The following is an 18,662-nucleotide window of genomic DNA, read 5'->3' as shown; positions in this document are numbered from 1 at the left end:
GCGGTGTAGGGGGATTAGATTAGGGGTTAATAATTTTAATATAGGTGGCGGCGGTGTAGGGGGATTAGATTAGGGGTTAATAATTTTAATATAGGTGGCGGTGTAGGGGGATTAGATTAGGGGTTAATAAATTTAATGTAGGTGGCGGCAGGGTAGGGGGCTCAAATTAGGGGGTAATAATTTTAATATAGCTGGCGGCGGGGTAGGAGGCTCACATTAGGGGGTAATAATTTTAATATAGCTGGCGGCGGGGTAGGGGCTCACATTAGGGGGTAATAATTTTAATATAGGTGGCGGCGGTGTAAGGGGATCACATTAGGGGGTAAGACATTTAATATAGCTGGCAGCGGGGTCCAGGAGCGGCAGTTTAGGGGTTAATATATTTATTATTAGGAGTGAGAGGGGGGATTGCGGATAGAGGGGTATACGTGTCGGGTTATTTTTGGGAGGCGTGTTAGACAGTAACGGGAGATTTTATACTTTAGTTAGTTTTTTTTATGCAGCGGCAGTTTCTAAAGTGCCGTAAGTCACTGGCGACTCCAGAAATTTGTACTTAAGCTTATTTCTGGACATCACTAGTTTGTCCGACTTACGGTACTTTAGGAACTGCTGGCGCCGTATATGTGATAGGTCACTCTGTGAGATGAAACTACGGGAGGCGCAGGTTTCCACGCCTGTGCCGAAACCTGCACCGTTTATCGGATCGCGCCCCCAAACTGTGCAATATTTGCCCACTCTTCTTTGCAGAGCTGTTCCAGTTTTGTTACATTTGATGGTGACAGTTTGTCGACTGCAGTCTTCAAGTCATGCAACAGATATTCAATGGGGTTTAAGTCTGGTCTCTGACTAGGCCATGCAAGGATATTCACCTTTTTCTCTTTCAACCACTGCATGGTCATTTTTGCTGTTTGCTTTGGGTCATTGTCATGTTGGGAGCACTTTACTCATGCTAAGTCTGCTCCTTTAAGAGATTTCAAACTTCTCACATTCAGTCTCCATTAGGACTCCTAACCAAAAATGTCCTTTGAAAAAGGCTCCTAACCTCCCATTGACTGACAGCATTCTAGAGCAGGGTTACACATTCAGCATGGATGTCATGGGAAAACCCACATGGTCGACCCTTCACACAACCCCTCCCTTCTTCCCTTGCTTTTAGTATGCATTACTGCTTTAATTCTGATTATCCTAGCTTTGTGAAGATCATTCCTTCACAAAGCTAGGATAATCAGAATTTTATTACAAGCACAGAGACTCCTATTTTGATAGTTTAAAGCAAAAAGATTAAATTATTAAAGAAGAAACAGCATGAGAAATAGGTTTGAAATAGAACTGTTTGGAAGTAGAGTCTGAAGACCAGTCATCAGCAGAAAGAATATCTTGAAGAGAGGAAGATTTCAAGAAAGCTTTAGAGGCAGAGGCTCCTCGAATAGAATGAGAAGTAAAAGAATCCTCCACCCTAGATAGAAGAAGGATCCATTTAACCCATCTGGCAAAGGAAGTAGAAGAGATGGGTTTGAAAGGGGAAACAAAAGAAATTAAGAGTTGGGGATATGAAGAAGATCTGAGAGAAGAAGTTCTGGTCTCATATTCTCTTAGACAGGAGGCCACACAGAGATTGGGATGATCAGGAAAAAATGGATACAAGATAGATTTTGAGAGACATTTAGTTCTGCAAAAAAGTAAGAAGGTGACACCAAAGGGGGAAAACATTTTGGAACTTATATTGATTTTACATCGGAAACTCTGCAAAAGGATAAGCGACAGAGAAAAGTGGCTAATTTAGCAGAGAGTTGTTTGAGAAAAAGATCAGAATTGGAGGGCCAATTATTAAGGAAAGATATGACAAGATCTACAATCCAGAAAAAGTAATATTTAGGAGCAGGGGGATTTTTTAATCTGATGGCTTTTTATAAACAACAAATATGAGGGTGATGACCGATTGGAATATCAAAGAAGAGGTTGTGAGAAGCAGAAATGGCCGAACAAGCCAAATTAATGGATCTATAAGCGAAACCATTATCAAAAAGGGAAGAAAGATACTTTTTTTATTTCAGGAAGAGGGGCTGAAATGGGATCCAGGTGTCTCTGTGAACACCAGCTAGACCATTTAGAACAGGCTGAGAGCTAAGCTTTTTTGGTACCTGGCATCCAGGACTCCCGAAGGAGGGACTGAGACCTTTCTGAAAGTCCTTCGAGGGCCCAAGGGCCCCTGAAATTGCCCATGCTACCAGATTGAGGGATCCGTCTAGGAGGAGAGGGTTCCCGGATGGGTTCAAGAGGAGATTGGGGAGGGATGGAATGAGGAGGGGAGGGAGAAAAGACAATTCCAGGAGCGAGGGGTACCAGGATTGAGTCGGCCAAAGGGGAGTTATTAGTAGAAGGGAAATTTGAGCTTTGCAAAGATGAGCAAGGGTCCTGGGGATCATGTAAAAGTGTAGGCATTTTGAGTGGGCCAAGGTTGAAGGAAGGCATCTATAGCTGCGGCTTCTGGATCTGGACGCCAACTGAAAAAAAGTTTCATCTGATAATTGGATCTGGAGGCAAACAGATCTATAGTGAAGGGACCTCTCAGAGAGGCAAGGGAAAGGAAAATTATTGGAAGTAATTTACAATCGATGGAGTCTTGAAGATAGCGGGATCCCTAATCTGCTACTGAATTGGAAAGACCTGGAATATACTCGGCTTGAATGGAAATGTTGTTCTGTAAGCAGTAATAAACAAAATCCTCGGTGATCTCTGAAAGAGTTTTTGATTTGGTACCACCCAATTTGTTCAGGTATCTCACAGCAGAAATTTTGTCCATACAAAGGATAACAGAAATAGGAGCTAAAGTTTTTTATAAAGCTCTTGATTGCAAAGGAACCCGCAAGTAGCTCCTTGCAATTGATGTGAAGAAGTCTCTCTGCATTTGTCCATTTGCCACCGGTGAAAAGAGAACCACATCGGGCTCCCCATCCAGAGTTGCTTGCATCTGCCTCTATAACTAATTCTGGGGAGTTCCCGAAGATTGCTCTTCCATTCCAGGCATCCATGTGAACTAGCCACCAAAGTAATTCCTGACGAGTTTGAGAAAGAGAAATGGGATGAGCTTATGATAGGCCCTTGCAAAGAAAATAAATTTTGAGGCATTGAGGAGCCCGATAATGAAGGGGAGCTGGAAATATAGCTTGGATAGAGAATGAAAGCAGACCAATAATGTGAGCTAAGAGTCTCAGAGGGAAAGAAGATTTCTTTAGGACAGATGAGATCTCCTTTTTTATTACAGAGATTTTTTCTTCGGGAAAACTGAGGGTAGAAGAGAGGGTGTCTATTTGAAAACCCAAGAAAATTAGATTCTGAGTGGGAACCAGGATGGATTTTTTCTTGTTTATTAAAAATCCAAGGTTTTCTAAGAGAGAGATAATTAAAATCAGGTGAGAGGACAGAGTATGTCAATCCTGATTCATAATCAGAATGTCATCCAGATAAATTATAAGATGAACACCCTTGAATCTGAGCCTGGCAATGACCGGTTTTAGGATTTTTGTGAATATCCAAAGAGCGGAGGATAATCCAAAAGGAAGACAAGTGAACTGCCAAAGGATGTTGTTCCAATAAAAACCGAGATATTTTCTGTGAGAAGAATGGATGGGAAGAGTTATATAAGAATCTGTAAGTTTGAGGCAAACCAACCAGTCTTGATCTAGAAGACAATCTCTTAGAAGATGAATGCCCTCCATCTTGAAATGTTGGTAAAGAACAAAGGCATTCAAGGTCCGGAGATTGATGTTGCTTAAGTAACTGTCTCCGTCCAAAATGATGAGTTCTATAGCCTGTTTTGAGGCTAGAGAAGAAATCTCTGAGTCTATGGCGAGCTTGTCTTGCTTTGAGAACTGAATAGGTCTGGGAGGGTAATGTTGGAGAGGGGGAGATGTGAAATTTAAGAACCCAGCAACTGTTTGGAGAACCAATGGGTCTGTGGTGATTAGATGCCAATTTGTTAAGAAACAGACGAGCCTGCCACCTATTTTTTGAGGGGAAAAAAGGGGAAGATTGGAAAGAAAAGGAATTACCTTGGGTGTCTGGAACGTCCTCTTGTGCGGAAAGATCTTGAAGACCAGGGTTGGCTTCTTGAGGGAAAGAAAGTAGGGTTTTGTGTTTGGTATTGATTGGAATAATAATATTGGGACCTGGTGTTATAGGAATTATAGGAGGACCGGCCGGGAAATCGGCCCCTTCTTTTTCTGGCCCTGTTAAAAACACTGCATTGTGTGTAAAGTATCTTATTAATAGTGAATTTGGTTTTTGATAAAGTATTGAAAGTCTTAGCATAGTTATTCATTTTAAAAAGGTAAGTATCTCCAAAAAGGAGGCCATTGGGATCTAAGGAACGTTGGGAGGAAGCAAAATCTGACAATTTGGGGTCTAATCTGCGTATTATATTGCGTCTTCTTTCTGCAACTATGGCTTCATTAGCATTACCTAAAAAAGGCAATAGACCTTAAAGTCCACTCTCTGATAACATAAGGGTCAAGAGAAGAGTTGGAGGCAATAGCTTCTTCAGAGAGGTCAATTTTTTTTTTTTGCAATAGGGCGCGTCGTATCCAGGAGTATCCTGACAAACTCTTAGTAATCTATCTGAACCTTTTTTAAGATTGGCTCCTTGTTAACCTAAAAACGTTACAATGTCAGTATCAATTTCAGGGGTAATGGTGGAATTACTAGGGAGGGAGGGACGGGAGCATTCACCTCTGAGTTTGGATCGGGCTGATTTCTTTAAAGAATTTCTTAAGTAACGATCCATAAAATCAGCAATTTCCCTTGAAGGAAACCATTCAGAAGAATAGGGGTGTTGTAGTTGGTCAGGTTTAGTAAAAGGTTTGCCTAGAGAGTCTAGAAAAAAATTCTCTTCACAAGATTTGTTTAAGTGGGCCTTTTTTCGTCTTTTATATTTGAGAAAATCTTCAAAATCTGAATCTGATGAAATCTTCAGACTGTTTATTATCATTGTCAAAATCTGAAAAATATTCATCATCTGAGGAGGAAATGTCATTATATGGTCTTTTATGAGCTTTCAAAAGGTCAGAGGTGGATTTCCTCAAAGCAGGTTTATTTACACTAGATTGTGAAAAAATATGCCCTGATTTATTTTTATTAGAGTGATCAGGGGTTCTGGTGCCAGGAAAAATCTGCTGGCTAGCAGAGGTACTGTCTGTTGTATGCATGAGGACAGTATGAGGGTTCTCTGGTTGGAACAGACTTAAAGCTATTTTTTGAGATAAAGAGGGAGAAGCAGGGGTTAAATGCTTTGTTTTTGCTCTACATTTTTTAGGAGTATTTTGTTCAGAATTTATGACTGCCATTAAAGAGTTAATTTTATCATCAATTTTAGTAATAAAAGATGATAATTTGCCATTTAATGAACTAACAGAGTCCTCTATAGTATTATCAGACTGGGACATATTAAATATTAAACAAATTAACAGTGTGATTAAAAAAAAAACTTATTTACGTGTAAGTGTATAATGCAAAAACTGCCAAACGTTGAAAAACTTGAAATAAAAGGAACAAGGGGGACACTTAATGGCCAGAAAACAGAATTGCAGGGTAAAAAAAGGCAAAGAAAATTTGAATTACATGCTTACAATGTTGCAAATTGAAGCTTGTAAGAAATGGTTGAGGAATGAAGGTGGAGAGTTGGTCACTGATGTGTAGCCTCTGAGGTAACACAGAGAGCGGGAAAGAAAGAAATGGATTGAAAAAGGGGCGTGACCTAGGGCACGAAATGGCAGATCAGAAGGGACAAGGAAGAACTCAGACTGAGGAGAAAGGAAGGTAGGTAGGTGAAATGACAAAGGGTTAAACTAACCATGGAAAAGTAAAACGGAAGGTTAGATAAAGCAAGGGGAAGGACCCAAAACTGGAAAAAGTTTTACCTAAAGGGAAAAAATTTGCATATTACCCCAATAAACACAAAAGGGAACGTTTTTATTATGAAAAATAAACAATTAAATACTGCGAATATAAAGTACTTATCTTTGTGAGCAGCAAAAGAGGAGGATTAGGGACCATTTGGACTGTATATGGGCATTATGACACTGCTCGTTGGTTGATTTCATCTGCTCATTTGAATACTTGTTCTTCATTGGCTGTTATCTGGTTCTTTGTTTTTATTGTTATTTACCTGTAATATGTTGTATTGTCTATGAAAAGCTGCATTAGTAGTAAAAAAGAAGGACAGCAAAATATGAGTCTCTGGTCTTGTAATAAAATTCAAATGCTTCCCCCCTCATTGGAATGTATTGCTACTGGCTCTCCCTAGCAGTATTTCAAGCTGTTTGCAGTACATATTTTATACATGCATGTACATCAGAGGCTGGTTTGTTAATTGTATCTGCTTTCTTAGCAGTTTGTTATGTAAGCCACAGACTCAGCACTAAGTTGTAACACTGTATCAAGATTCCCTGGTGTGCAGAAGAATTGCCATACGAACATACTAATCGTTACCAGAGTTCTGTTATTTTAAAGAAATACAGTAATTTTTTCCCCCCAGAAATATATAGGCAACAAAAAAAGCATTTAAAGTTATGGTAAACTCTCCCCTCTTTAAAATCAGATCAGGAATGTTAGTGATATTTTCGATGGAGTTTAATTAATCAATTTAACGAAGATGAGCTGTAACTTGCTTTTATTATTGTTTTCCAATCAGAACTATAGCTACAACAAAAGTGCCATATGGGGAGACCGCTGATTGGACATTCAAACCATTAGCCCATTAGCTCAAAGAAAAATTTACTTTTGAAGTACGCAGCAGAGTGTGGGAAATTTGGATTTAATATCTATATTAAAAAGTAAGTTATACTGCTTCATTACAACTGATGAATGAAACGCCATCTAAAATATTCCTAATATTCCGGGTCTGATTTTAAAAAGAGAAGAGTTTACCATCACTTTAAGCAGTCTGCATGATTTATGAGGTACAGTCACTTTAAATGTATGTGTGTATACATATATGTATGTATATATATATATATATATATATATATATATATATATATATATATATTTTAAAGAAGAGAGTATAGGAAGAGAATACAATTACGTATTCTCTTAAAAAGACAGGGATATCAGCACTCAAAAAATTAATATAGTAATAATAACAATATCACTCTTAGTATGTTTAAATAATTCTTAGTAATTTATTTTTGTTTGTTTCCACTCAAGTGCACAAACCCAGCAGACAAATCCTTCAAGAGAGACTGCATATACAGTAACCAACGGCCGTTTCACCCCCCACGTGACTAAACGTCATTGGGGCTTCCTCAGGGCGTACCCCCTTTACTATTTCCCTATTGCTGGCATATAACTACAGTATGTCTAACCCTTCTGTTATATGCCAGATGGTGTTATTATGAGTGTAACTATACTTTGTAATGTATTTTTGAAGTGTTTTGTGCAACTTTTTAGTTTTGGGAAACAGTTAACCACAGCTCAGAGATCGCGGTAAGAATTTTTTGCGCCTCACTTGTAATCTAGCCCTATATGTTTTAACTATGTATTTACTGTAAATATTTCACATTGCAATGTTCTGCACATAGCAGAATATGTTGTATTTATAAATAGATATGCCTATATATATATATATATATATATATATATATATATATATATATATACCTAAATATATTCATATACAGTATATATAAGTATAGATCTATATTGTACCAAAATGTGGTACAATATACATATTTGGTACCAAAATATGTAGAAATATGTATTTATGAATAAATAGTACAATACTTGTATGTGAAGAACATTGGATTATGAAATATTCATATTTTTCATGTCAGGTTAACGCACTTGAGAATATGGGATCAGGTTTGCGGTAGTAGGGTGTGTTCCCACTTTTTTGCTCCATTGACTTCTAAGTTCGGCTTCGTACGCGCGTTGGTTTGGTGCACAAGCGAAAACTGTTTACTTTCATCTTGTAATATGAGCGCAACCTGACGCATACAAAAAGGTTACTTCTGACCCTAAGATTTTCTGTTAAATCTTTATTACCATTCACTTCTAATACCATGTATAACGTGTATATAAAATGACTGGACTGGATTTATATGTCAATCATTAAGAATGGGAGATCATAACTATGTTACAATGAAAGTAAAGGGACACTAAACACATTTTATAAGCATTGTACTTAGGTTATTCCATGCCTGCCTCTAGTCATGGGTGTCTCTTTGTTGAAATCTAGCTTCCACTGCATTATAGTGCCGATGTGTTTGCACACGTGCAGCAACTCTCCTTCAGTTACCTGCTATGTAATCTGGATTCCAAAATTGTGGCACCCATGATTAGAGGGAGGTATGTGAAATGTAGTTAGTGTCCACATGAGCATAATTATTGTGTTTATTTGTAAAGGTGTATGAATATGTACCTATTAACAGTTCCTAATTTTTATATGCTCTTTTGTACCTCTGTAACATCACTCCCTGATCCATATACAGTATATGTTTTACATAAATAAAAGAATGTTTGTACTATACCAATCAGTCTTTTCCTTTTGCTAATTATGTTGAACTTTTAATAATTAATAGTGATAACTACATTGTATTTATTTAAAAGATACATAAATGCAGATTGAAAAGTTATAAACATTTGTACATTTATTAACCAGTCTGAAGATTATTAATTAAAGGGAAACTAAACCCAAATTTTTTTATTTCATGATTCGGATAGAACATGCAACTTTAAGCAACTATCTAATTTAATCCTATTATCATTTTTCTTCATTATCTTGGTATCTTTATTTGAAAAGCAGGAATGAAAGCTTAGGAGCCGGCCCATTTTAGGTTAAGCACCTGGGTAGCACTTGCTGATTGGTGTCTAAATATAACCACCAATTAGCAAGCGCTATCCAGGGTGCTGAATAAAAAATGGTCTGGCTCCTAAACTTTAATTCCTGCTTTTTCAAATAAAGATATCAAGAGAAAGAAGAAAAATTGATAATAGGAGTAAATTAGAAAGTTGCCTAAAATTGCATGCTCTAACCAAAATATAAAAGAAAAAAATTGGGTTTAGTATCCCTTTAACAACTAAAAATGTTCCTGCATCAATGGAAGCACTTGTATATAATACCTGCCAACTTACGGCTCGTTTCCATTGAGGTGGTAAAGTTTGGAAACTGATGGTAACATAAAAAATCTCTGTAGAGATAGATGATTTTATCACCAGTTTCCACATTCTACTACATCAATGGAAACGAGACCTTACTCCTCAGGCTAGCATGTGGACTTTATAAACACTCTATTGTCCTTGTGATATATTACATCTCGCAATCTTCTCACACTATTTCAAAGATGACATGCTCTATCTGAATCATGCAAGTTTAATTTTGACTTTCCTATCCCTTTAATTGTTGTTCAAGAGAGATAGGCCTAGATTTAGAGTTCGGCGGTAGCCGTCAAAACCAGCGTTAGAGGCTCCTAACGCGGGTTTTTTACGCACTCCGGTATTTAGAGTTTATTTACCGCGACTCAAAATACACCTAACGCTCAACTTTCTACCGCCACCTCAGACCCAGTAGTAAACATATACCGCACAAAAAAACATCCACGAATCACAAAACAAATATTACACAAAGTACACTTACACTCATACAAACACAACACTATCTTTATTTTTCGTATTTTTTTTTTTTTCTTTAAAATACAAAGGATTAAAGTTGCGAGATCTCGGGTGTTTGAAAAAAATCCACACAAATCCATTTTCCCATTGACTTACATGGACATACGGGAAAAGACCCTCATATACCTACATCTAACGAATAACATTATCACAAACATACACTCATCGATGCATACAAACAATATACACCACATTACATACACAAAATATTTATTTATTACAAAAAGAACACGATTTAGTTACTTTTTCACACAAGCTCATGACGTCACTCACTTTACGAGGAAAACCAGTCTTAGAAAAAAAAATATAGAAATCTTTGGAGCCTCCATTGACTTCTATTGGGAAGACGTGCTCGTGCACGCGAAACCCTCATTTCCCTAACGCACGCAAATAGCGTAGACTGAAAAACTCCAAATACCAGCGCTAGAAAATACATGCTTTTATGCGTTAGACCCAGCTATGATAAATAGATCAAGAAATGACTATTTCCCTATGGTGGATTTATGTTTTTTAATATTAAATATTCACCACACCATAAATATTTTTAACACTTTTAGATTACATCAACTACAAATCCCCATCACTAGTAACACATTATTATTTCAATAAAATTACATTTACAATTAAAATAAAATTCAATACACATTTCTGGATTCACAAACACTACACAATGGGAAACATCTCTCATTTACCTTTATTATTGCATTTCTGTTATTCAACTCATATGCTTGCAGCAACTGCATATCTACATAGGCTTAACACATGATCACTCATGGATGCACATACATTACTTTTAACATTCAATCATACATGTGCATTCAAATGATGGGGGAAAAACACATTACATTCTCTCGAGGAATCACAAAACACAACATATGGATTTTACTGTACTTTTAACATCATGATTCCATCACCAGAAACCATTAGGAATTACGTACAACAAGAACATCATTACACCAGATTACAGATGTCACTTTATGGGAAGGAACAACAATGCCAGACCGCTATATAGAAGTCAGCATATGTGGGACACAATCACAATATATACGTACATGTACATAACACGCATCACCCATCACGCAACCACAAAGCACACATTTAGATTTTATTCAGCACACAATAACAATGTAGCACAATACAACAACACAATGAGGATTTCACAACTACATAGGCAGGTTAATAATATCATGACGTCATTAGAAGATTCAACCATACACATCACAGATTCACCACTGTACCGCCCCTTTAGGAACTTTAACACTCAATACTACAATACAACATATACGTAAAACACACTTTTGAACAGCATTATTATGGAGATTTCAATGGGACAATTCAGAAATATTGTCAGATCGCACATCAATTATATATATAATACTACAGATGACAGCCGGAAGTTATTCAGTATTCGTGCAATTTTTATGGGACGCATACAATATCGTCAGATCGAAAATCACTTATATATATAATACTACAGATGACAGCCGGAAGTTATTCAGTATTAGTGCGATTTGAAAGGGACGCGTACAATATTCACATCTCGGCAATCACTTATATATACAATACTACAGATGACAGCCGGAAGTTATTCAGTATTAGTGCGATTTGAAAGGGACGCGTACAATATTCACATCTCGGCAATCACTTATATATACAATACTACAGATGACAGCCGGAAGTTATTCAGTATTAGTGCGATTTGAAAGGGACGCGTACAATATTGACAGCTCGGCAATCACTTATATATACAATACTACAGATGACAGCCGGAAGTTATTCAGTATTAGTGCGATTTGAAAGGGACGCGTACAATATTCACATCTCGGCAATCACTTATATATACAATACTACAGATGACAGCCGGAAGTTATTCAGTATTAGTGCGATTTGAAAGGGACGCGTACAATATTCACATCTCGGCAACCACTTATATATACAATACTACAGATGGCAGACGGGAATTTCGGAATTATTATTGCGATTTGAAAGGGACGCGTACAATATTGACAGCTCGGCAATCACTTATATATACAATACTACAGATGGCAGACGGGAAGTTCGGAATTATTATTGCGATTTTAAAGGGACGCATACAATATTGACAGCTCGGCAATCACTTATATATATAATACTACAGATGACAGACGGGAAGTTCGGAATTATTATTGCGATTTTAAAGGGACGCGTACAATATTGACAGCTCGGCAATCACTTATATATACAATACTACAGATGGCAGACGGGAAGTTCGGAATTATTATTGCGATTTTAAAGGGACGCGTACAATATTGACAGCTCGGCAATCACTTATATATATAATACTACAGATGACAGACGGGAAGTTCTGAATTATTATTGCGATTTTAAAGGGACGCATACAATATTGACAGCTCGGCAATAACTTATATATACAATCCTACAGATGGCAGATGTTCCTTTATCATTTACAAACAATATTGCAGCAACATTGATCGATCACATTCGATGCACATTATACACAACTATGCACTTTCATTCATGTTAGCCTGGACGTGTGCTTGTTACTATAAGATCGCGTTTAAGAAATATTGATTACACATATGATCAAACATTACAAACATGCACTGTATGTGTGATATTTGACACTTTCACATTGAGAATCATTGTTTGAAACTAACATTTCAGCAAACAACAAATAAACGCCCACTGTGAAAGCATTCGCGCCGCTCACATACAAACAGGTGAATACAATCAGCAATCATTACAAACTCACTACCATTGGACTAATTGTACTATAAATCCCCCAAACAACATGGCCAATGCATCACTTGTGATCCACATCAGATCAAGTGCTTACCTTGTTACGCTGTTTTGAAAGATGGATGACGATGACATGGTAAACGCTGCTGGTGGTGCTATTGGCGAACTAGCTGTTGGTCGAATCAGGCAGCCTCGGCGGCTCAGACCGAGACGAAGGGGTCGTCTGGTTCGAGGTCCTCGTGTCTACAGGGTGAGACCCACCTTGGAAAACATGAGTGACTTTGAGGTTTTTGATAAGTATCGGCTCGATCGCGAACAGCTCATTGGCCTTTACGAGCTTCTTAAACCTCATTTGGAGCCACGTATACAAATAAGGACTGCTGTTCCCCCCATGAGTAAGATGCTAAGCTGTCTATACGTCCTGGCCTCCGGGAGTTTTCAATCCGGAGAACTGTACATGCATGGCCTGGCTCAAGGTACATTCTCTGGGGTGTTTGATAACTTTCTGAACGCCATGGTACGTATCAGTAAGCAATACATAGGATTCCCACAGAATGATGGTGATTGGAGGCGCCTGAAGCGGGAATTCTTTGATATTGCTCAATTGCCCAATGTCTTGGGAGCCATTGATTGTACCCACATTGCGCTGCGTGCTCCAATTGATGACTTGCCCTTCAGAAATCGCAAACATTTTCATAGCCTCAACGTGCAGTATGTTTGTGACGCACGGATGAGGATTATGCATGTGTATGCGAATTTTGGAGGTGCTTGTCATGATGCCCGCATCCTCTCTCTGTCGTCCCTGTGGAGACAGTTTGAGGAAAGACAAATGCCCCCTGGTTATCTCGTTGGTGAGTATTTGTGCACAACATGGTTAATTATTTTGACAATTGCCCCTGTATTTTTTAACTGTTAGCGTCATGTTCAGCTATAGGATTAAATTTAACCATTTGTTATTTACCGACGCTAATGTCTATTTTTATTGAAATGCAGATATGTAGCATGTCTTACCTTAAGTGTTCAGATAGAGAATGCAATGTAAACATGTAGTTAGCATTTTACACAAGGTTTGTTTTAGGAGAAATACGCATATGTAGCATGTCTTAGATGAAATGGCAAGATATTAGCTCATGCAATTTAACCCTGTCATTGTCTTTTTCTGCTAATGTCTATTTTTATTGAAATGCAGATATGTAGCATGTCTTACCTTAAGTGTTCATATAGAGAATGCAATGTAAACATGTAGTTAGCATTTTACACAAGGTTTGGTTTAGGAGAAATACGCATATGTAGCATGTCTTAGATGAAATGGCAAGATATTATCTCATGCAATTTAACCCTGTCATTGTATTTTTCTGCTAATGTCTATTTTTATTGAAATGCAGATATGTAGCATGTCTTACCTTAAGTGTTCATATAGAGAATGCAATGTAAACATGTAGTTAGCATTTTACACAAGGTTTGGTTTAGGAGAAATACGCATATGTAGCATGTCTTAGATGAAATGGCAAGATATTATCTCATTCAATTTAACCCTGTCATTGTCTATTTCTGCTAATGTCTAGTTTTATTGAAATGCAGATATGTAGCATGTCTTACCTTAAGTGTTCATATAGAGAATGCAATGTAAACATGTAGTTAGCATTTTACACAAGGTTTGGTTTAGGAGAAATACGCATATGTAGCATGTCTTCGATGAAATGGCTAGATACAGATTTATATATAATTTTTTTTTATTTTTTTTATGTTTCTGACAACTTTTAATATGGATTATGGTTTTTAAAAAATATATTTATACAACAATATACTAGTTTAAGTATTCTGTTTGAATTATGTTCTGTTCTAAATTTATAGGTGATTCTGGGTACATGAGCCGGCCTTGGCTCATTACCCCCTTGCGTAGCCCAACTGATGTGTCTGAGGAGCGCTACAATAGGGCTCATAAGAGAACCAGGGCGGTGGTTGAAAGGATGTTCGGGCTCCTGAAGATGAGATTCAGGTGCCTGGACCGTTCTGGAGGAGCACTCCAGTACAACCCAAAGAAGGTGGCTAAGATCGTTGTAGCCTGTAGCGTCCTGCATAATATTGCACAGCGGGCTGGGATGCTGCAGGCCGTCCCGGTGGACAGAGACCTCCTCAGAGATGAGGAGGATGATCCTGTTCTAGAGGGGGAATTCAGGACGAGGGACTTGATGTCAGAGCAGACGTCATCAACCGCCACTTTAGACGGTAAATAATAGAAGTTACACTGGAGTATTTTCAATAGATGTGAACTCTAGGGAAATGACAAGTAGAGAATTGTGCAAACATGTTAGTATTGATAAAATGTTATAATAATATTTATTTCTCATAATATAGGTGATGCTCTGGGCATTGGGTCCTATAGCGAGTCTTTGCCACCTGGTTTTTATAGAGGACATCAGATGGTAAGTAGAAATGTATGGACTGTTGCTGGCATGATTTGTACACAAATACATAATATGGCATAAATTTTTAAAAATATAACTTTGTTTACACATTACTTATGTACATAATCAGAAAGGGATACTCTAGAATGACTATGGTTCAATGTCACACAGAGGTTTGTTCTGCTCAATATGACTCATCTTCACACTTGATAGAAAATAACACAGGTTCATACACAGGCTTAGTAAGCTAGTGATAGATATTTATTATGAAATGGGGGGTGGGAGAGGGGTACAGAACTGATTCACACACTTGTATGAAATCTTTATATATAATTTCTTACATTAGGGAGATGACTTAATATAAAGACTGAAAGGGAACAATTTGAAGCCTGACAGTGAAGATTTCCAAGACTGACAGTGGGGAAAAAGCCAAGATTGAAATTGAAGTATACCAATGGGATCATGTCTGGCATATTTAAATTCTGCTGACCTTGAAAACCATACAAAGACATGTTCACATGGTAAGTGCAAACTATTTGATAGAATAAGGCTGTGGAGACATCCTATTGGAGACACTTAGATGATTTTCTATTTTGTAGATGGTATTTCCCAGTCCTCTATTTAATGAACTGATGAATAAGACACCTATTGAAGATCAACTGTTTACCCCTGAATTGACATTCAAAGACCATGCATTGTCCAGGTTGGTGTACCAATGCATGCTAGTGAAGACTGTAGAATATTAGTAGCTTACATACATTAGTCATATTTAGTTCTTAATTAGATATTTAGGGATCACAATCAGACACTTAGATGATTTTACTTTTTTAGATGGTATTTCCCAGTCCTCTATTTAATGAACTGATGAATAAGACACCTATTGAAGATCAACTGTTTACCCCTGAATTGACTTTCAAAGACCATGCATTGTCCAGGTTGGTGTACCAATGCATGCTAGTGAAGACTGTAGAATATTAGTAGCTTACATACATTAGTCATATTTAGTTCTTAATTAGATATTTAGGGATCACAATCAGACACTTAGATGATTTTACTTTTTTAGATGGTATTTCCCAGTCCTCTATTTAATGAACTGATGAATAAGACACCTATTGAAGATCAACTGTTTACCCCTGAATTGACTTTCAAAGACCATGCATTGTCCAGGTTGGTGTACCAATGCATGCTAGTGAAGACTGTAGAATATTAGTAGCTTACATACATTAGTCATATTTAGTTCTTAATTAGATATTTAGGGATCACAATCAGACACTTAGATGATTTTACTTTTTTAGATGGTATTTCCCAGTCCTCTATTTAATGAACTGATGAATAAGACACCTATTGAAGATCAACTGTTTACCCCTGAATTGACTTTCAAAGACCATGCATTGTCCAGGTTGGTGTACCAATGCATGCTAGTGAAGACTGTAGAATATTAGTAGCTTACATACATTAGTCATATTTAGTTCTTAATTAGATATTTAGGGATCACAATCAGACACTTAGATGATTTTACTTTTTTAGATGGTATTTCCCAGTCCTCTATTTAATGAACTGATGAATAAGACACCTATTGAAGATCAACTGTTTACCCCTGAATTGACATTCAAAGACCATGCATTGTCCAGGTTGGTGTACCAATGCATGCTAGTGAAGACTGTAGAATATTAGTAGCTTACATACATTAGTCATATTTAGTTCTTAATTAGATATTTAGGGATCACAATCAGAAAAAGGAATACATATTATAGTTGATATAGAGGTATTTGAATGGACATGAAATATTACATTTATGTTCAGCATACATATATTGTTTACATGTGATATACATTATTATGTATAAATTAAATTTTTGAAATTTAAATATTATTTTTAATCAACAATATAATGGTGTATGTATTTCATTAATTTAAAATGAATGTAATGATTATCTTTAAAAAATGATGATCAAAGTTAGAGCATAGACACCATATGATTTTAAATGTATTTTATGAATATTTTACAACGTGTGTATTAACTTTGTTCCATTTTTATTATTTGTCATTTCAGATTGGCATCTGATGACTTCATGGAATATTTAATTATTTTCTATTAAATATATATATTTTTTTTAGCAGATTCTAATATATATCAATATAATCTGTAAATAAATAAAACTTGGACTCCCATGACTGGTAGTTGGCTATTTGACAAGCACATGCATAAGAGAAAATAATGCATTAATAGTAGAAAATAAAATTCTTCAGAGAATATTAAAAGATATATTTTAACATTAATTGGGGAGTCATATTCTTCAATGCTTTTATATTGAAAAAGTATATATTAAAAATATTTAGGATATGTATTAATATTATGATTGTTTTAACATTAATAAGGTGAAGTGGTTCAATTACATGAAAGTGACAGTGTTGTTGAATGTAAAAAGAATTGTATAAGATCATGTATCTTCCTTAGGTATCTCAAAACATTATTAGAAAATATTTTACAATTATTACATTTATAAATGGTATGTCATTTAACTTTATAATTTTTAATAATTAGTTATTGGATGCCAGGTTAATCTATGTAATTTTCTAGTGGAGTCATTTAACTATACTTAGTAATATTATGTATTTATTACAATCTTACCTCTTGGGTTAGACATCAAATATCTATATAGAATGTAATTTCCCCTTTAGTTTATTTTGTCAATGTTAAATAAAAATACAATATGTTTGGGTCCTTAAAGGGGTCATTCAAAATGTATATTTTGTATACATTGTTACAAATATCATACAAGAATTTAAACATATTTAGAATGTACTATAGAATTACATTCAGTCTTTAAATATACTTGTTAAAATAAAAATAAATGCACATATCTTAGTGAATGATATAAGGCATCTATATGCAAACAACAATCAGCATCAAAATAGCCTATGTAGAGATGTATTTAATCCACGAATATATATAATTACAATATAATGATTGAATAACAAAACATATTAAGTTGGTCAAATATAAGATTATGATACAAAATGCATACATAACATATAGCTTAATGTCCCTCTACGCTGAAGGCTAAAAAATACCTCATTTAATAAATATATTTCAGTCAGTGTGTAAAACAATCTAGAAGTTAATCTAAATTTGCTTTACTCATATGTTAGACTCATTTAGCAAAAGGAAGGTGCCTAGGTTTATGATATATTAAGCATTATTGTGAAATGTTTATTTAAAGGGACATGAACTCAAAATATACTTAAAGGTAGCCATTTAAAAAAACAATGATTTATACATTCTGAATGAGTATTCTATTTTAATCAACTTTAAAACTTGTCTCATATTATGAATGCTCATTGTGATGTTGCTATCATTACTTTAGAAATAAGGCAGTAAATAGCTAATTTATTTGCTTCAGTACTCTGGACAGAACTTGATTGTTTGGAATAATTGATGCAACAATCGTCAAGGACAACCCAGGTTTTTATTAAACAATTGTCCGTAATATAAAATATCATTATTGATTTTCAAAGAAACATAACAAGATAACTTAACATTTGATAATCGTATTAAATAATAAAGTTGATTAACATTTCATGCTCAATCACCAATGGTAAATTTGTTTGGACAGTGTCCCTTTAAGAGCTTGAAATAGTGTATTTACTTCTCTTCCTATCTTGACATACTTTGCTTGAAAAGCATATCGAGATAGGCTCAGTAGATGAAGATTGGTGGATGCACAGAGATGCCTTATGTGATTGGCTCAACCATGTGCATTTAAATTTCTTATGTTGAGGATATATAAATACTAAGAGAAAATGATTTACATTTTAAAGTCTAAACAATCTTCTATCTCTACAGATC

This window comes from Bombina bombina, chromosome 5, assembly GCF_027579735.1.
Source record: "Bombina bombina isolate aBomBom1 chromosome 5, aBomBom1.pri, whole genome shotgun sequence".
Classification (NCBI taxonomy): Eukaryota; Metazoa; Chordata; class Amphibia; order Anura; family Bombinatoridae; genus Bombina; species Bombina bombina.
Note: the sequence above shows the minus strand (reverse complement) of the source record.